Here is a 19,614-nt window from a genome sequence, read left to right as displayed (position 1 = left end):
ATTGTTATCCTTTCTATGAAGTTGATTGTAAGTTTAAGAGCCCTTTGAAGAGCCAGGCAATGCATTGAGATTGGAGCATCCTTTGGTGCTTGGTATCTGTTGAGCTGTACAACATCTCGTTGGGTCCTTGGTCTTTGTGTTTTTTTCATGTCATTGCTCTACCATAACTTGAATTTGGCTAATAGGCCTTTTAGGGTCCACTGGATCCCAATTCTAGATTTGTTCTTTTCCTTCATCAGCCGAGTAGGCAGTAGAAACGGCAAGATTTTCTGAGGCCCATTGTCCTAAAGCCACATTGCTTCTATGTCATGTTTGCAGGGAAATTCTGGGATCTTCCTACCTGTCCAGGATGCACTGGGAAGTGGATTAGTTTCTCTGTAATCTGGAATTATTAACAACAATTTGAAATTTTTGTTTTGCCCTACTCTGGGATCTTGGTATAAGATGAGGGGCATGGTTAGTGTACAGGCATCTTCCACATCTTCCTTAGGGATAAAGCAGTATCTAAGCTCCAGTTGTTTCTCCTCTTAATGGAAAGAGAACACTTAACTTTCACCTCTTATATTTTTTATATCCTCAAAAGTTTCTAAGCCCTAGGTTTTTGACACTCCAATTCTTGTTCTATGTTCTTCTGCTGTCCCCAACTTTTCATGGATGCCAAGGCTTTAGCTGCCCAAATGAGAAAAGTTTTAAGAACGTAACAAGAACAGAGGAAATAATGTGATCATTCAATAGTCTCTAACCATCTCTATGTAAAGATGAGGGTAATGAGAATTGTGAAGATTTAAAATGGACATGAAATCAAGAAGCACAGCTAAGACTAATCAGTGGTTAGCTCAACTTTCACTCCCTCCATGATGCCAAAGTTCCACTCAAACTGCAAGGACAAAAGAAAATGTGATAGTAACAATAATAACAATGCCTAACCTTTATTTATGAATGACTGTGCTGGAAACTCCTGTAATAAGTATTTGTGAATTATTTCATTGAATTGTCACAACTCCAGCAGGTAAATGTATTTCTTCATTTTACAGATGAGGCAACCGAGCTACAAAAAGGAACAATGATGTACTTGAAGACAGGCAATAACTGTTTCCTCCTCTAATATATGCTACACTGGTTATGTAGGCAATATGGCTGTACTAGTTATATGTTGCTTCATAACAAGTTACCCTAAAACTTAGCAGCTAAAATCAATAAACATCTCATAAGTTTCTTTTGGTCAGGGATTCAAGAGCAACTTAATTAGATGGTAGTAGCTAAGGGTTTTGGATGGTACTAGCTAAGGCTGGGTCTGCAGGAACCTGAGGGCTTGATTGGGGTTGATGAATTCACTTTCAGAGTGGGTCATTCACATGCCTGGATAGTTTGTGGTGACTGCTGACAGGAGACATCAGTTCTTTGCCCTATGGAACTCTATAGAAGTGCTTGAGTTTTCTTATGACATGGTGGTCGGCTTCTAGAGAGAGTAAAGAGCAAGAAAGAAAAAGAGAGAGTGAGCAAGAGAGAGAGAAATAGAAGCTGCAGTACATTTTATGATTGATATGGACTTCATGTTTTTGTTCCTCCCAAATTCATATATTGTTACTCTAACTTTCAATAGGATACTATTAGGAGGTGGGGGCTTTGGGAGGTAATTAGGGCCTGCAAATGGAGTCCCCAAGAGGGATTAGTGTTCTTGCAGGAATATGAAGAGAGCTATCCCTTACCCTTTATTATGTGAAGATCTAAGAAGTCAGCTGTCTGCAACCTGGAAGAAGACCAGACCTCTGACCTCACCAGACCTCTGACACCCTGATCTCAGATTTCCTTCCAGACTCCAGAGCTGTGAGAAAAAAATGTTTGTTGTTTCAGCCCCTCAATCTATGGTAATTTGTTACAGAAGCTTGAATTGACTAAGACAATGACCTAGACTAGGAAGTTATTCACTGACACTTCTGCCATTTTTATTTGTCAATTTATTCATTTTATTTAATTTGTCACAAGTCAGTCACTAAGTCCAGCGCATATTCAAGGGTAGGGCAATTAGTCTTCATCTTTTGAGGGGAAGAGTGTCAAAGAATGTGTGGACATATTTTAAAACCACTACAATGGGCATTCCACATTTATCATGAATGTTGTAATTTAGTCCAATTGGACTTCTTACTTGCTCTTTACATGTATTTGTGAAAAATATTGTCACCATAAATATATCCAGGGTGACTTTATTATGAAAAATTGTGTTGTATATAATTGAATCCACCCACATCCTTGACTAGTATTATGGAATAAAACAATAATAGCTTGCATATTTATTGTGCTTAGAAAGTAATTTTTTAATTTATGAAGATAATTTCCTGTGCTTGTATTTGTGGCTGTTTTTGATGTGTTTTTCATTTACCCCCTTGATATATTGAGATCAGTCTTGTGGTGCATTCAACATCCTTGAGGTACATTCATAGGCAAAGTGCAATTTACAGCTTTCAGCTCTGCACACATGGGCTAAAATCCTTATCTTACCACTTATGACTTTTGTGATCTTGGGTATATTTAGTCTAAGTTTCAATTTCTTTGTCTGTGAAATGGGGCTGATAATAGTGCATATGTCATGTATAGATTCTTTGTGGTGGTGTCATTTTTTTCTCATTAGAACAGACTGGCATAATACCTGCCTAAGGACGACACATTGATGTTGCTCTTTTAAAAAAAAATAAAGCTGACAAATGACATGAGACCACCAACCTCTTTCTCATAGGTATCATGATACTTAAAAAGTGTCTCCTCTTTGCCAATGAAGCTTTAAGCCAATCAGCTACCAAGCATCTGATTTTTAAGCACCTGATTTTCAAAGAATTTATCCATATTCCCTTAGGATCAGGCCAAATGGCTTAATTGATTCCACTATTCCCCCTTAAGGTCAACTGGTTAATGACAGTAAAACACTTAATTGTGGTAGAGCCACAGTTCAAGCTTCCAGCTCACTCCAGTTTTACTGAGAATTTGCCTTTTGTTTTCTCATTTCAGCCTTGTTTTCTATTAAGTCAGATCTCAGATGATTGTGTTATCAATCACTGTGGCAACACTTACTCATATGCCCAATAATATGCTCAGAAAATCATGTATATTCTTTTGTGATAAACTTCTGCAGCTGTTTTCATTGCACATGGTAAATAAAGCAATATGCAAATTTCCGGGGTGAGAAGTGGAATGTACCAAGACAAAGAACTGATTCTATTTCACAAATTCAGGAATTATTCAAAGCATGTAGTTCCTGGGAGTTTTACGACTATAATTCTTGGATTGAATCTTTGGAAAAATAAATAATTGTGTGCTTAACCTCTCTTATTATTATTTAATGATAATACTGGAATATTCTGTCTTATGGAAAGTAATGAATCATCCAGCTATTTATCAAGGTAGAGTATGGCAGATATGAAAGTCCCCAGAGGATTCTGTCAGGTAATTTGGCTTCAATTTACCTAGACCAGCCCAGTGCAATGCTTAAAACTACAAATCTCTTTAGCATTTAAATGGGCATTATTGTCCAACATGTGCTTATACAACTTTTTCATACAGGCCGTTTTTCCAGTGAACATAGTGGGAAGGAAGAAGGAAATTTTTTTCTATGGTTGTTTGTAGAGATTCTCGATCCTGGATGTGCATCAGAATCATCCACGGGGCTTTAAAAGATTTAAATACCAAGGCTTACTGAGTTAGAAAATCTAGGGGTGGGGAACAGAGATGTATAAGTTTTAAAAATCTCCATCGCTAATTTTAATTCACTCTTAGGTTTGAGATTCATCACATATATTGAAGTTTTGGTTGAAAAAAAAATACCTGAAGTCACTTTGCAATTTTCTTTTTCCTAAAAGCATAGACTAGGAATTAATATAATATCCAGTACACACTAAATAAGCTCTGTCATGGTAGAGATTTTGCACAGAGCTTCAAAGCCTGTGTTTAAGGAAAGAAGGAAGCTATAACAGGAAGCCTCCCTGTTCTTGTACCTTGGGTTGCAGGAATTCCTGGGAAAAGCTCTACTCTTAGAGGAAATCTAATAAACCATTTCTGAGCTGCATTTCGGTTTTACTTTTTGACAAACCGATTAACACTTCAAGGGTTTTTCCTCATGTACGACTTTGTAGACATCATTGACTTGTGATTCAAAATTCAGCTTGTATATGATTGCATTTTTGTGATAATAGACTTTCTATTTATAATCTATTGGATCCTATAATCTTGCGCAGGTTGTTTACTAATTTCAAAGTTAAAAATCTTAGAATAAAAGAATCTGTTACATTAATCTTACTTTATATTGAAAATTTCTTGGGGGCAGTTATTGTGTTTTGCTCAGAACTCTATATTTAGTTATTATGTTTATTTTGCTTTCTACATCCAGTGTCTAGCTCAGTGCCTAGCACATGGTAGGGGCTTGATTAATATCTATTGAGTCAATAAATTCCCCTAATCTGTCCAGTTTTCACCTGTTAGTCTACTTCTTTTGGCCTGATAGAAATATGTAACATGTTTTATTATAGTGTGTGTATATGTGTATGTGTGTATACATATACAAACATACATACACATACATATACACACACACATACAAACATATATATTTGATGTGACTATATAGTACTTTTTGGAGCATGAAAAACATACCTACTGAGAATTGAATTCTCCACTCTGTTCGCTTTGCTACTTCATATTATAACGGCTCTCTGAGATGTAGTTTTAAGCATTAAACTTGAAATGTTAATGTCTTCATGAACAGGAGAAATTCTCTAAAAACATCACCATCTTGCTCCTCACAGTATAATTAGCCATTTTGCACTTTATATTTTCTGGTGCTAGGCTGTGTACATGTTACCCTGGAAAAACATCTTGGCTTTTGTGAAAAATGGTTTTGGAAAAAATATGTGTGAAGAGAATGATGGTGGCAGTAAAAAAATATTTTTGGAAAGCTTGTCTTTAAATTTTTAAATTTTTAAAATTTTTTGTAGAGATGGGGGATCTTGCTATATTACCCAGTCTGGTCTCGAACTCCTGGCCGCAGGCAATCCTCCCTCCTTGGCCTCTCAAAGTGTTGGGAGTACAGGCCATTGTGCCCAGGCAAAAGCTTGTCTTTAAACACTAGTTTTTCAATAGAAAATGATAAATGTTTCCTAGTGATAGTATCTATGTAGCTTATAATAATTTTTAAATGATTTTGCACATTTTATTATGTTTATATCACATTTAATCCTCAAACATCCAGGGATAAACTTGAAACTTTACACTTGAATGATTAAAAAAATAAAGAAAGCGTTGTGACTTCTTAGTGCAGTTAAGAGTTTTAGTAATAGCTACCATTTAATGAGAAATGTAATGCATCAGGAATTCTACAAATTGGTTTATATATATTATCTCATTGAAGCCTCACAGCAACCCAATAAAGCAGATAGTGTAAATGAGGAAACTAAGGCTCAGAGCAATTGCCTTGCTGAAGACCATACAAAAAGTAGAACAGGAAGTAGCTGGGTTTGGCCTCTAGTCCATTTGCATTGAAAGTTCTTGTCCTTAACCAATGACCATGTTTCTGGGGCTGAAATGCAACCTTCCTAATAACAAATTCATTTTTTTCCCTGTTTATCATGCCTTCTCTCTATGACAGCAACCACAGACCCCAAATCAATGAAGACAATGTAAATGCTCTGGCCACATTTATAAAGTGTAGATTTATTTTAGTTAAACTAAATAAAGCATTATAAAATTTAGACAATAATGAGTATGCATTGAATTTTATTATTGATAAATACTCAAAAATAGTCATTATTTGATTGGATTTTACTGTTTTACTGCTTCCTCGCTTGCAGGACGATATCCTGACTGTTGTTTAAATTGAGACTTGTTTTCCAAACTATAATTCTCAGAGGGAAGACATTCACTCTGACCAAATAGTGTCTTGCCTCTCTCCAAAGCATACCATTTATTCACAGGTGTACTCTAAAGACATTCTTTTGGATCATGGTGTTATAAGTAACTAGTGCATTAGAAAATCCACAGAAGATCATAGCCGTGAAAAGGCCAAATAGTGTGGTGTTCCAGAAAATCCTTTTCTTCTAAACAGTCCTCACATTCACCCGTTACCCACTGCATAGCTGGATTTGCAGTGCTTCTGTAAATGTGTTGTTTCTCTCAGTCCAATTTACCGGCCAGATGCCTGTGTTGTAAAACCACCATCACCACCCCCACTCCCGGTGCTAATTAGCACCCCGTTTGTCAGCCTCAGTCCAGTGGTGAGGACTTGAGTGGTTATAAATACTGTAATACGTTTTCACCTGTGAAAGTAGCTCTTCCAAAGACAAAGCAGAAAGCGCAGCAGGCGGGAAGCCGGCATTATTGCCACCTGAGCTGTTTCTTTCTCTGGACAATTTCAAGCTTTAACATCTGTTCTGAACACTACATTTATTAAACTAAATAACAAAATACATTCATCTGTATATAATAGTCCTCCCAGGGGATACAGAATGGGATTTCCCTCTTTTTAAAGAAAGTGAAACACAGTTGACAGAGTCTTGTGTCTGTTTAATGTCAGGAAAAGCAGCCTGGGAAATGGGAAAGGAACTTATTAGGAGAGATTTTTTTCTCTTCTTTGACCATGGTATGACTGTTGCTGAGGATATGCTTATGTGTATTCTCCTACAGTTTTTAATTACCAGGTTTAATTGTTGGCAGGTGGATAAGAGTTCTGTTGCATGTAATGTTTAATTGTTTATCCTTTGCTCTTTGTTAGAAATTGAATGCATTTTGGAATGCATTAGTTTGAAAATGAGACTCGAGAGGTCTGTTGTGGTAATGTGTTCTTTTCCTTGCTAGAGGACAAAATAAACTCAGATGATAAAGTTCTAATTCTCACAAGGTCAAAAACTTTCCTTACAAGTAGAAATCACATGCCTACCAATGAATATATAGGTCATCTACTTAACAGTCTTAATAAAAGTAAAAAATGGCAGGAAAATGTAGCCATTTTCAGGTGGCCATAAAAGTCCATTCTTAAACCAACACAGAGGGTATCAATAAATATTCCAAGTTTTCTCTTCTCTTTTTATCGCAGTTATGACTTGACCCTTACTCTTTCTCTCACCTTTCCTCACTTTCCTCCTGGTCTCCTAAAGATTTCACCTAAGTTTTAAATATACTTTCTCCATTCACGAGGCTCTCAACATTCCCATGCCCTGAAGCCTCAATCCTCTATAGACCTAAACCTGTAGCAGGCTACAGAGCTCAAAGGATGTGGGTTGGGTTTTAGAAAAGGGACTGGAAGAAAGGAAAAGTGTAAAGGGGCTCAGAGGAGGGAAAATAAACTAATTATAGACACACAGAGAAAGTCCCAGTCAAAGAAGTGATTCTAGGTTAGGGATGTGATTGGGGTTTTGCAATCCCCAATTTGTTAGAAGATAGCACCTAAATGGGAACAGAAAGCTGGGGCAGAAGTGTGGAAGATAGGCCTTAAGGAATATAGAAATAATATATTTGATGAACATTGGAAGAAAACATGCTCTGAGGGTGTCGATGAAGCATTTGAAATGAGGGAAAGAAAGAAAAGAAGGTTCAGTCCTTACTGATCTTGTAGGTAGGTTAGTGACGTGTGTAGTGTGCCTGGGCTGATTATCTCATACTTCAGTAGACACATTTTTCTCATTGTTACCCACATGTGGTTGTATGTTTCCAGCACATACATGACTACTGGCCCACCTCTTCATTGTCTAAGTGACAAATGGGAGCTTGACCTTTTTGAAAAACACGCCTGTGGTGTGAAATGCAAATAAAATACTGAATGATAGGAATTGCCATTTTGAGTTTGACAAAAAAAGACTTTTATTTGGCCAAATTAAGCAAGAAGTGCTATATTTCACTCACAAAGAACTTCTGACTATGGGGTTTATGAATCCAATAGGGAGGTCAAGTTTGTTTGTAATAAAAGATTTTAAAATTGATTATTTGGATTGGTAACCTATTGTAAAGGGGCTTCTTGTTGATTAATTATCGATGCAGAAAAAACTTAGGGAATCTATCTAGAGTTTTCCTCATCAGACCAACACTGATTATTAATTTACCTTCTCACATATTTCCTCCTATTCCGTTTGAAATGACTCAAGCCGATTCCTTTGGTATCTGTCTCCATATGTTTAAAGAACATATGTGTATTGCACTTCAGTTTAAGATATTACATATTGAATTTTCACCATGAAAGGTAAGGATTTAGTTCTATTTCGCCTATCACATACGTACATTTTCCTTCTTCCTAAAATATCATGGTATAATATTGTATAGATCAATATTAAGTATGATGAAATAAATGCTATTCAAAATTCAGCCATATCACATGCTTTTAGAAATATATTTCATGAACAAATACATATTTCCAAGGTATGCCACATGATGATTTGATATACATATATATTGTGTAGTAATTGCTACAATCAAATTAGCACATCCGTCACCACCCATGCCGTACCTTAGAACCCCAGAACTTGTTATCTTACAGCTGAAACTTTATATCTTTTGACAAACATCTCCTAGTGTCCCCCCGCCACCCCCAGATCCTGTTAACCACTATTCTATTCTGTTTCTATGAGTTTGACTTTTTTAGATTCCACATATAAATGAGATGATACAGTATTTGTCTTTCTGTGTCTGGCTTATCTTACTTGGCATAATGTCCTCCAGGTTCATCCATGTTGTCACACATGGTAGGATTTCCTTCTCTGTGTGGTTGAATAATATTCCGTTGGTATGTATTTACATACACACGCACACACACACACGTCACCCATATTTTCTTTATCCACTCATTTGCTGATGAACACTTAGGTGGTTTCCATATCTTGGCTATTGTGAATAGTGCTGCAATGAACATGTAGATATAGAGATCTCTTCAAGACACTAATTTCATTTCCTTTGGATATATAGCATCCTCATTACTTTTCCTTTTCTACACAAAAGCAGGAAGAAGAGAGCTGGAAAATTTAGTAAACAGCACTCTTGACTACTCCAAATGGGTTTGGAATTCAGGATTAAAAAGAATTATCTCTAAGAACTTTGAAATATATTTGTTTCTCATTATTTCTTTGAGGATGTCTAAAACCATTTTAATACTAGATCCTTTTTTGTTTTTAGAGAACTCAGGCTAAAATGCAGTGGCATGATCATACCTCACTGCAGCCTCCGACTCCTGGGCGCAGGGGAGCTTCCTGCCTCACCCTCCAGAGTAACTGGGACTACAGGTGTGTACCACTATACCCAGCCGCTTTCTTTTAATTTTTTGTAGAGATGTGGTCTCTCTGTGTTGCCCAGGCTGATCTCAAACTCCTGACCTCAAGTGATCCTCCTGCCTCGGCATCCCAAAGTGCTGGGATTACAGGCGTGACCCACTGTGCCCAGCTTAGGTTCTTTGTTCATAGCTTTTACCTCCTCTCTGGAAGCTTACAGAATCATCTCTTTATCTCCTGTGTTCTGAACTGTCAACGATGACATGTTTTATTGAGCTGGACATTCAGAAGCTTATTTGATGGGAAATTCATATTGTTCAATTCCGGGAAAATTGTGTGATGTATTTCTTCCATGATTTTTTTTCCCTTCTGTTTTTTATTTCTGGAATTTCTATTATTTGGATGTTACTTGTAGGTTTTTTGTTTGTTTGTTTTGTTTTGTTTTGTTTGAGATTTTCCTTACATGGTATAATCTATTTCTTTCAAATGGAATTTTTAAACATATGCTTTTAGTTTCCTTTCTATTAGAGACTTTCCTAAGATATCCCTTCACATTTACAAGGTACTTAAATTTTGATTGGGAACTCTGAACATTTAGATGGGGTTTATCTTCTGCACACCTTACAGATTGGCTTGGCTGAGCTGTTTTCCCTCAGAATCCCTGATACTGATATCTTTAGGTTTTTTCTCATAGAATGTCCAAACTCCCAAGACAAGTATCATTCAATTGTCCTCCAGCAGAGCATACGCCTGGCTACTGGTATTTTGAGATCCAGGTGAGGGAAGAGTGCTGCAGTGAGGGGTAGGGCATTCACTTGTTATTGATACTTTTGTTTTCCTAGATAGTCTTGCTTTCAACAGTGGCAATAAAGGCTGGTTCCAAAGAATCTTTTTTTTTAAACTCTCTGTGAAAATAAACTTCCAATCTTGTGCAAGGACAGGGCAGAGGCAGTTCCTTGGCTGCACAGAATGGTAGAGTGGGAAGTCATCTGTGGGCTCTAATTGCTTCTAATACAGATTTTTCAAACATCCCTCCTTTCTTTAGTTCTACCTTTATTCTTTTTCCAGAGGTAGCTAACTAGTTGCTCTAATTCCTGAGTTTTTGTGGACTCAGCATGTGATTTCTTTTTTCTCTATGGCCAGCTCATTATTGTCTTAATAGTACTATTCCCCTTTGAAATGGTTATTTTCTCTCAACTGGGCCCACTTTTGCCATATTGTTCTTAGAAATTTAATGGATCATTCTCTCCCACACTTGACAATAAGGAAAAAGAGTCTCACATAATTTACAAATGCAGCTAAACCTCTATATAAATCTGGCTATGTAATACCTACCTAACCTCAAACTTTTACTCTAGTTACATATCTTTTTTTATGTTTTGATCCACTGCATTGTTTGGAATAGCTTTAAAAGGCAAGATGAGGTGGTTTTGAGATAGTTCTGACAAACCTAAGAAATCTAAGCCTAGTTTTTCTAACTATAGAAACAAGCCTGCTGAAGTGATGACTACCAAAAATTCAAGAGGAAAACAGCTTAAATCATCGACATTCTGGCATAAAAAGTGCCCCTAGTATACACAATCAGCAATAACACGTTATTCTTGAATTGAGATTTTATTTAATAAATGCCAACGAGAATATACTCCCTGTATTTCACTGAAAACAATGTTTCATCCATTTGAATACATAAGGTGTTTTTGTTCCTTCTTAATTTGTACCTCTAAAAATATTTTGAAGACATTGGAACTGCTGCCAATGTTATAAATTATGACACATACAAATTATAATTGCATTGAATATTTAAAAGGAAAAAAAATAGAAATGTACAAACACCTTCAAAGTATCAAATTGTCCAAAAAAAGATATTTTTCATTTAATCCCAAGTGCGAGTAAAACTTTATAAAATGCCACCTAAAGTTATTGTCTGCTTGGTTACTTTGCAGAGAAATGTGTCAGTAGTTAAAACAAGGCATTGCCTATTTTGTTTGCAACGTATTTCTCTGTCATGGACGCTCTTATTAAATAGCTAGTGTGTGTGTGAGAGAGAGAGGAAGAAAGAGAGAGACAACATTGACACTTGAAAGATTGGAGTCTATTCAAAGACATAAAAGGAAGAAACTTTCAGGAACTGATGTTAAAATAGCCTGGAAACTCCTGAGACTGATGTTTCTCAAGAATTATTTTTAGCATTTTGAATTCTGAGCCAATGCATCTAGACAGAAAAACAATCCGTCTCTGAGTTTGGGTCTCTGTGGTCTTATCCTCATTCTACTTGGTTCAAGAGAATAAAATACTTCTTTTGTTGAGTCAAATGGATTAATATGAGTGAACCAGAGCACCAAGCTTTTTTTCCTTAGGACAATCACAATGTGAGAAGGGCTTGGCTTCATTTTTTGTTTGTTTGTTTTTAGAAGTTTTTCCTTTCAGTAATGCCTTTTTGTGCATGGATGGAATGTTGTTTCTTGTTGTAGTTAGGACTCCAGAAAAGGTTTGATATACAATATTTTGAGTTTACTGGGGACTAAAACAGAAGACAAAACAAGCAATTATTCCCTCACTTACCCAGGAGTCATTTATCTAGTACATTCTCTATTTGGATCACAATAGAGAACCAGGAAATAAATGAATAAGGCCTGTGGTTTGCCAGCACACATGCCAACGTCCTAAAGCTCATGACTTGTGCTCATAGGAAGCTTCCTAGATCCTTTTATAGCAATTAAGTTTATATTATAAAAATCCAATAAGGTTTTTTTCTGATTACCCCACAATCTATTTCAAAAATATTTTTATAAAGAAGGGGAAAGGGAAATGTATGTCTAGACACAGGTAAACCAAAGGGCCTACAGTCTGCAAGTCAGGGATGATACAGGCTAATCAACTTCCATGATCCCTGAGGGCAGCCTACACATCTCAGAATAATGATGGTGATGATAGTAATCAACTGAGGATGGTGATAATAGTAGTCAGTGAAATGGCTTTAATTTCCTGAGTGTTTTCTATGTGCTAGGCTCTGTTTTATGTGGATTTTCATACCTGATTTTTATGATAAATCTGTGGAATACATATGATTGTTTCTCCCATTTTATATTAATAAATGGTGTCATGGAAGTACAGAGAAGTTAAATAATTTGCACACGGTCACACGGTTAAAAGAGGCAGAGGCAGGATGTGCACTCCTACAGCTATATTATGCGCTACTGAATAGATTTTATTTGATGCCTCTGAGTCATGAAGAAAATGTTAAATTGTGTGCAGCGTTTTTGGGTTAAGAGGATAGAGAAAACTGTAGTGTGCTTAGAAGAATAAATGTCAGCTTACTAAGAATCATTCATTCTGTTTTATCTAAACGCGAGTGCGTTGAGGGACAACTAAACAAGGCCCAGTGACAAACTTCTCAAGGATAGGAAGGAAATGGTTGATGTGTACTTATTATGGGCTTTAGTCAAATCAGCGGGGGCTGACGAATGGCATTTGGGATGCTTGAGACAAGGGTGGATGATGCAAAATCATTAGGGGCTGTTAGGGAAAATTTATTTGAGGATAGTGAAGTCTTTCAAAATTGTCTAAGGGAAAATTTGTTTTAAAAGGGAAACAATTTTGTAAGCATGGATAGATTAGAATAAAATTCAAAAACAGGAAAAAATACTGGAACAGCCATTGCAATCCCTACCACTGAATGCAGACAGGGTGAAAACATTTTTCTTTTCTCCTGTGAATGAGTAATGCCTTGGATAATTAAAGAAAAATCAGATGATGTACTCTATCAGATGTCAGTCTCCATAGACTGGGTGTATTTATGACTAGAAAAAGCATATCATGAAGAAGTCTTGCTATCTCAGCCTCAAAAGCAGAGCTAGTCTTTTTTGACATAAATAATTTTTATCAAGTTAAATAAATAACCAGTGATCTACTAAATAAAACTTGGTGCATGTGTATCAGGATATACATGATTGCTAACGACTTGAATGATAGACGTGTTACTTTGAACAGATCATGAAAAATTATAAAACATATTCAACAAAAGCTAGAGCTAAGTCAGGTAGGAATACTTGAAAATATGTTAATGACTAAAAATTAAAAATATTTTATATGATTGAAAAAAGCTTGGCTTAGAAGAAATATGGCTGGAGATTACCTGACAGAGAGGACTATAAAGAAAAATAAGAATCCCAAACCTAAACCTGAAATCCATGCGTGAGTTTGTAACATCCTAGATTATTAAAAATTGTTAACTTAGTTATATTTCTGATGGTTTCATTCATTAAGGTGTATATGTAAACTAGGATGGGAAAAAGACCTTAGTAAAATGTCTAAGTACATACGAAAATAATGGCTGAACTAGAAGACGCAAAGAGCAATGTTAAAATTCCTAAATAGTCACATTTTCTAATTTTTTAAAAGTTTACCAAACATCTTTTTAATGACCATAATGTAAATGGTGATTTAAAAAATGAATTAGTGTTCCAGAATAGAATTCAGAGAATTAAATCAGCTCTTGAAGATAATCGCATGTTCCATTTTTTTTTCTTTTTTGAACATGTTGAAGGATGGCATCCATGCAAACTTTCTTTCATATTTCATATATTTTCCTTATTGCATTGTAATATATTTCCACATTATATGCTGTGTGTGGCAGAGACTATTGATTTTTAATGCTTTCACGTTGTATTGTGGTTGTTTAACATTATAAATATGTCAAAGTCATAAAATATGTGATTTAGGACATTCTCTAAACAATATATGACATTATATAACTATGTCTTAAGTAATGCATAAACAACATGATTCTTACATGCAATAGAGTCTTTTGCATAAAACAATGTAAGAGAAGTTCATTAAAATCTATAGTTTAGTGTGGTAAATGTCTTGCTCTCTCACCAGGGTAGAATGCAGTGGTGTCATCATTGCTCACTGCAACCCCAAACACCTGGGTTCATGGGATCCTCCTGGCTCAGCTTCCCGAGCAGCTAGGACTGTGGGTGCCATGCTGCCATGCCCAACTAATTTTTTTTTTCTTAATATTTTTTGTAGAGACAGGGTCTTGCTATGTTACTCAGGCTGGTCTCCAACTTCTGGCCTCAAGTGATCCTCCCACCTCAGCCTCCCAAAGCTCTAGGATTATAAGCATGAGACACTGCATCCAGCTGAATTCTAAATGTCTTAAGCCCAGAGTTCATTTTATGAAAAATGGACTTGAGATATTATTGTTAAGAAAAACTTATACATATGGTATGATATCCTAAACAGTATCCAAAGTTTGGAAGTAGGTACTTAAAATTTGGGGAGGTGTCAGAGTAAGAAGTAACATATAACATTTACATCCACACTTATATGCAGATCTCACTATCTTATACTACTTATTTTATGACAAAGGATTTATTTGTACTGGACATGTTTATCATTGCAGTTCTAATAAAAGCTTTTCTGGTTTTTCAGGTGTAAGTAGGTTGATAATAAATAGAAAGATTCATATAATTTTTGCTAAGTTGGATTAGAAAACAACATATATATGTTGCGTGGACATGTGGCTATAGATATAGCACAAATTATATCCTTATCAAGGACAATAAAATGTTTAGAGTAGTAGTTCTTAGTTTCATTCAATTCATGCTCCCCCTTCTTTCCATACCCTCTATTTATAATCGTAAAATTCTTTTTCTCATCCTCCAGATCCTGGCACACTTCCTTCTCCTCCGACCTAGCTTGGGAAACACTAATTTAGAACCTGACTTTGATAATAGTCACTCAGTTTTCCTTTTGGGAACCACCCTCCTTTCTCTTAGTCCATACTGTTTGGTTGAGCTTATGAAACTGTAGCCTGGGGAGTGGGGAGTGGCTCATATGGATTCTTTATCCCTGGCTATAGTTCAGAGATTGATACTTGAAGAAAGTAGGTGCATAAGAGTTAATTCTGGGATGAAATTTGACATGAACTAACACAAAGAAGATTTTTTTTTTTCTGGGATTGCTTTCTGTTAAAGATAAGACAAGGCTAGAAATGTCAGTACCTGTAATACAAAGAGGTCATGCTTAAAATATAGTCGTCACAAAGCAAAGCTCTACCAAGAAATGGAAAATGATGGAATACTGATCATATTGTTTGAGCCTCTGGATCCAACCATGCCTGAAGCTGACATTTCCCCCAAAGTTTATAGTTATATAAAATAGCAAATTAGAGTCTATCCTTTTTTTTTCTTGGCTTAAAGGAAATGAGTTGGCTTTCTGCCCTCTGCAAGCAGAAATATTTTAGTACAAAAATGACTCATGGAGGTATGTACATTCCACTAATTAATTTTTTACTTATCCGTTTGTCATACACATACACACGTATTTATTTTGTATATATATTATATACAATGGATATAATTTCACTCTAGCTTATTATCTCTCTTATCCACAAGCTCTCTAGCACCATAAATACTGATTATATATTTAATAACTATAATATAAATTATTTTTGAAGACAATTACTGTCTTCTGATTAGATATTAACAACCATGTCCTCTTAAACTAGCTTATGCTACTGTTTACCTATAACATCATTATCATTGAAAGTGACACAGTCCTTTTTTAGGTTTATTTTTGGTATCTCCACCCAGTTCTGATACTATTCTTTTGTGCCTGGTCTATGGTTCTCCTAATTCATGGCTTTAGCATGGCTTGGGTATTTTGTTCACTATTTTCTCCTTTTTTTCCAACTGGGTTTCAGAGTTTGAAGTGTTATTTGACTTATAGCTCCCTTTGCTTTTTCATGTATGTGACATCCCTCACTACTAACTCTTAACTCACCCATTTGTCATAGCTGCTCCATTGCTGACCTCTTCCTAATTTTTTCTTTTTGCCTTGACCAATCTTGAAGCATCTTCCAGCAGATACATGTATCAAAGGAGTTTTGTGGATTCCCTAGTAACAGTATCTCAACACATAGTAGGCATTCAATAAATGCTTATTGAATTAACATAAGCTTACCTTAATAAAACGGCATTCTACAGTTCTGAGAAAATTAATGCTGTTTTGAAGCTGCCTGATTTATGCTCAGAAGCAGATTAGACAAGGATAGAAGTGAACTTATTAATTTTACCTTCAATGAATAGTTAATTTTGATGATGGCCTATTAATCACTTGCTGTTATTTGGCAAATAATAGCAGACATGTCTCTCTATTGAGTGAGTCTAGGTCTTCCTACAAACACTCTAAAACCTGCACAACAAGACTTCAAATCATTGTAAGCAATGGTTTCTCTTTCATTACAAGTTTCTGCATTATTTCATCCATTTTATAAAGTTTATGGGACTACAGGGAGGTTATTAGGAAGAAAAGGCTGCCGTACCTTTGGCATTGCCGTACTGTTTATTTCAGATCCTCTCCCAGGCTCATTGGCCGAGTCTCCCCTAGCAGAGACCTCTAATGGCCCAGCTTCTCCCTCATCTTCCTCAGTCATTATTCCCTCTGACTGAAGTTGAATCCTTGCTTGGTCAGAATTTCCCTCGGTCACCTTTTCACAGTCCTAACACACTGACTTGCCTTGTACCTTTAACCTACAGCCAGATCTACCACGTCTGGAGCAAACCCTGACCAATTTATCATTTTTTATGCTCCCAGGCTATAGAATATCTATGGAGAGTCACTAGAATGTGTTGATATGCCTCTCTGTGGCCTCTAATATACTCAACTCACTGCAAAAAACAAGACTTTTTATTCACTTCCCGATTTTCTAGAAACAGTTTTTCTAAATTTCAGATTACTTTGAACCTTTAATCTCATTGCATTAACCCCAATCTTGTCAGATAATCTCACCTCCCGTTTTCCAAAAGTATAGAGGCCATGACTTTCATCACAAATTTGCCCGTCTTCCCTCTTGTCTACTCACAAGTACCCTTTGTTTATGGTCTTCGTCTTTCTTCCCTGCTTCCTTTCTGTATCTGAGGGAGACGTGTCCCTTCCTCTTTCTGGGGCTATTTTCAATCCATTTCTTCCTCCAAGCCTCCGCTCACTCATTCTTTTCCTACTTTAGAGCATCTTTACTCTTTTCATCTTCAAACTTTTCTTCCCTGTAACCTGTAAATAGATAAAGGTCTCCCCTCTTTTTCACTATTGCCAAAATTTTGGATTCAAAATTAACAACCATTATGTCTTCATAATTCTGTATTCAAACTTTAAGCCCCTGTTTATTAATATTTAATGTTGCCATCTTGAGTCTACTGAAATTTTCTTTTTAAATTCACTGACAAGATCCTCATCTCTAAATCCAACTTTTTCTCCATTTACTCTTTGAACATTTGGCTTTGTAAGCTGTCTTGTCATTAAAACCCTTTCTCCCTTTGCTATATCCTGAGAATTGTGTTTTTCTTAGCAGTGGACTCTTCCTTCAACTCCCCAGGCCCACTTCAACTTATTTTCACCGTACATCTGTGTGGAGACCATATGTACTACTGTGACAGTCATCTTTTACAATACTCTTTATCATGCCACTACAATGCTTGAAAACCAGGATAAGCTCTAAACATCACAGTCTGGCATTTAAGGACAGCAGTCTTGGCCTAGCTTACCTTCCCTTTCTTAGCTTCTACCCCATCCCAGCAGGGATCCTATGCTCCATCCAAACTTGTTTCCTCACTTTGCTAAAATTGTTCCCATGGTTAGAATACTTTCCTTCTATTTTGCCACCTAAAATATCTATGATTGAGGAAAGTCACTTTTAGAAGCTACCACAAAGCTTTTGCTACAATTTCTAAGCATCTGTGATGAACAGAAAAATTAACTCACTCGTGCTTGCTTTGAAAGATCTCCTTCCTTTCACAAAGTTAATATTATTAATTTTCAGATAAGATATCCACAGCATATTGGTGTGTGCTAATGAATACAAGTATGCCAGGACTGAGCGAGGCTTAGGGATTGCCTAAATGAAAAAACATAGCCTGTGCTCAAAAGGATCTCACAGCTAGCCTGTGCATTAGGACATTAAGCCTAGGCTTAGCTCATATCTGAAAGCTTTATCTAGTTTGAATATGGCAACTTTTTAAAAATTAAAATATTCCTGATTGCAGGAGCCAAGTAGATGTTTTATTAATATTCTTAAAATCATGGCAAGTTGATTTTTCTTTTACTAAAATCAGTGACACTTTGGCTTAGAATGTGAAATTTAATTATTTTTTATAATGTAGTGCCCCTTACTCAATTCTAGAATATGGAAAAATTCCCATTAGAATATAGGAGAATCTATGTTAGGTGAGTTTATAATTACTTTATGATTTATTAAGTTACTAAATTAAAATCATATCAATTTCTATTTAAAGATTTTCAAAAGAGAATCACGTATGCTAAAAGAAAATATATTAGATATATATTTACACTATTGCCTGATAAAAACACAAACATAGAATTTCTCAAATAAAAGATGTTTACCCAGGTACACAGTGACCATATTTTCTCATTTTTAATAGATTATTATTGGTTTCAGGTCTTATGCCATGTTCATATGTAATATTATGTCATGGCATCATATTTATGGGGAAACAGGAATACTCATTTTGTGTTTGTGTATCAGATAACAGACATTTGTTATAAATGCCAAGGTCTTGCATACCTCAGTTTAAATTGTGTATATAGTATCATTTATAAGTTCCTGCAAATACTGTGTAGTTTCTAACCATAAGTAAAATGACTGCAGTGAATAGCAAAACAAATTTAATTTTTTACTTACAATTCAGCTATACTTCTTTGTGAAGAATCATTATTAATTTACTTACTGACTCCAAATGATTTAAAATACTATTTTTGCTACAGTCATATTTTATAAATGATAAACAAGCTATCTTAAATTTTCATGCATTCTTTAGGCTACTTGGTAGTAAATGAAAAATACATGTTTTATATGTGCTATATTGACATAACACATATAGATTGTATTATTATATATACTAATTAACATATGTAAACATAATTTGATTTCTCATATATTACTGCTAAGGAAATTGTCCAGATTAATTTTAAATGAACTATGTCTTCCCATAAAACAGATTAAAAATTCTAGGCTACTTCATGGCAATATATTGAGATACTTTCTGCAAGAACTCAGAAAGAAAGTTTGAAGAGTTACATCATAGATCCTAAAGAACCTGAAACAGGTTCTTTTTATTTCATACTATTTTGAGGCTGATGTGTGTCACTGCACAAGTCACAAAACTTCTTCATGGTTTGGCTTCTTTACCACCTACCTAATGAGAATATTCGTGGGGATAATGAAGCCACATCTCCCTCAAAAATCTTCTACTGATTTCCATTCTAAGATTGTGAAGAATTGCCATTTGTGGTTAGGGTTGGACTTGGAAGACATGTAAACTTTGTGGCCTTTATAAAGTTTAAAGTTTTTTTTTTTTTT

Source organism: Propithecus coquereli, unplaced genomic scaffold (assembly GCF_000956105.1).
Source record: "Propithecus coquereli isolate 6110/MARCELLA unplaced genomic scaffold, Pcoq_1.0 Scaffold160, whole genome shotgun sequence".
Lineage (NCBI taxonomy): Eukaryota > Metazoa > Chordata > Mammalia > Primates > Indriidae > Propithecus > Propithecus coquereli.
The sequence above is the reverse complement of the archived record's forward strand: the minus strand, read 5'-3'. Positions refer to the sequence as shown.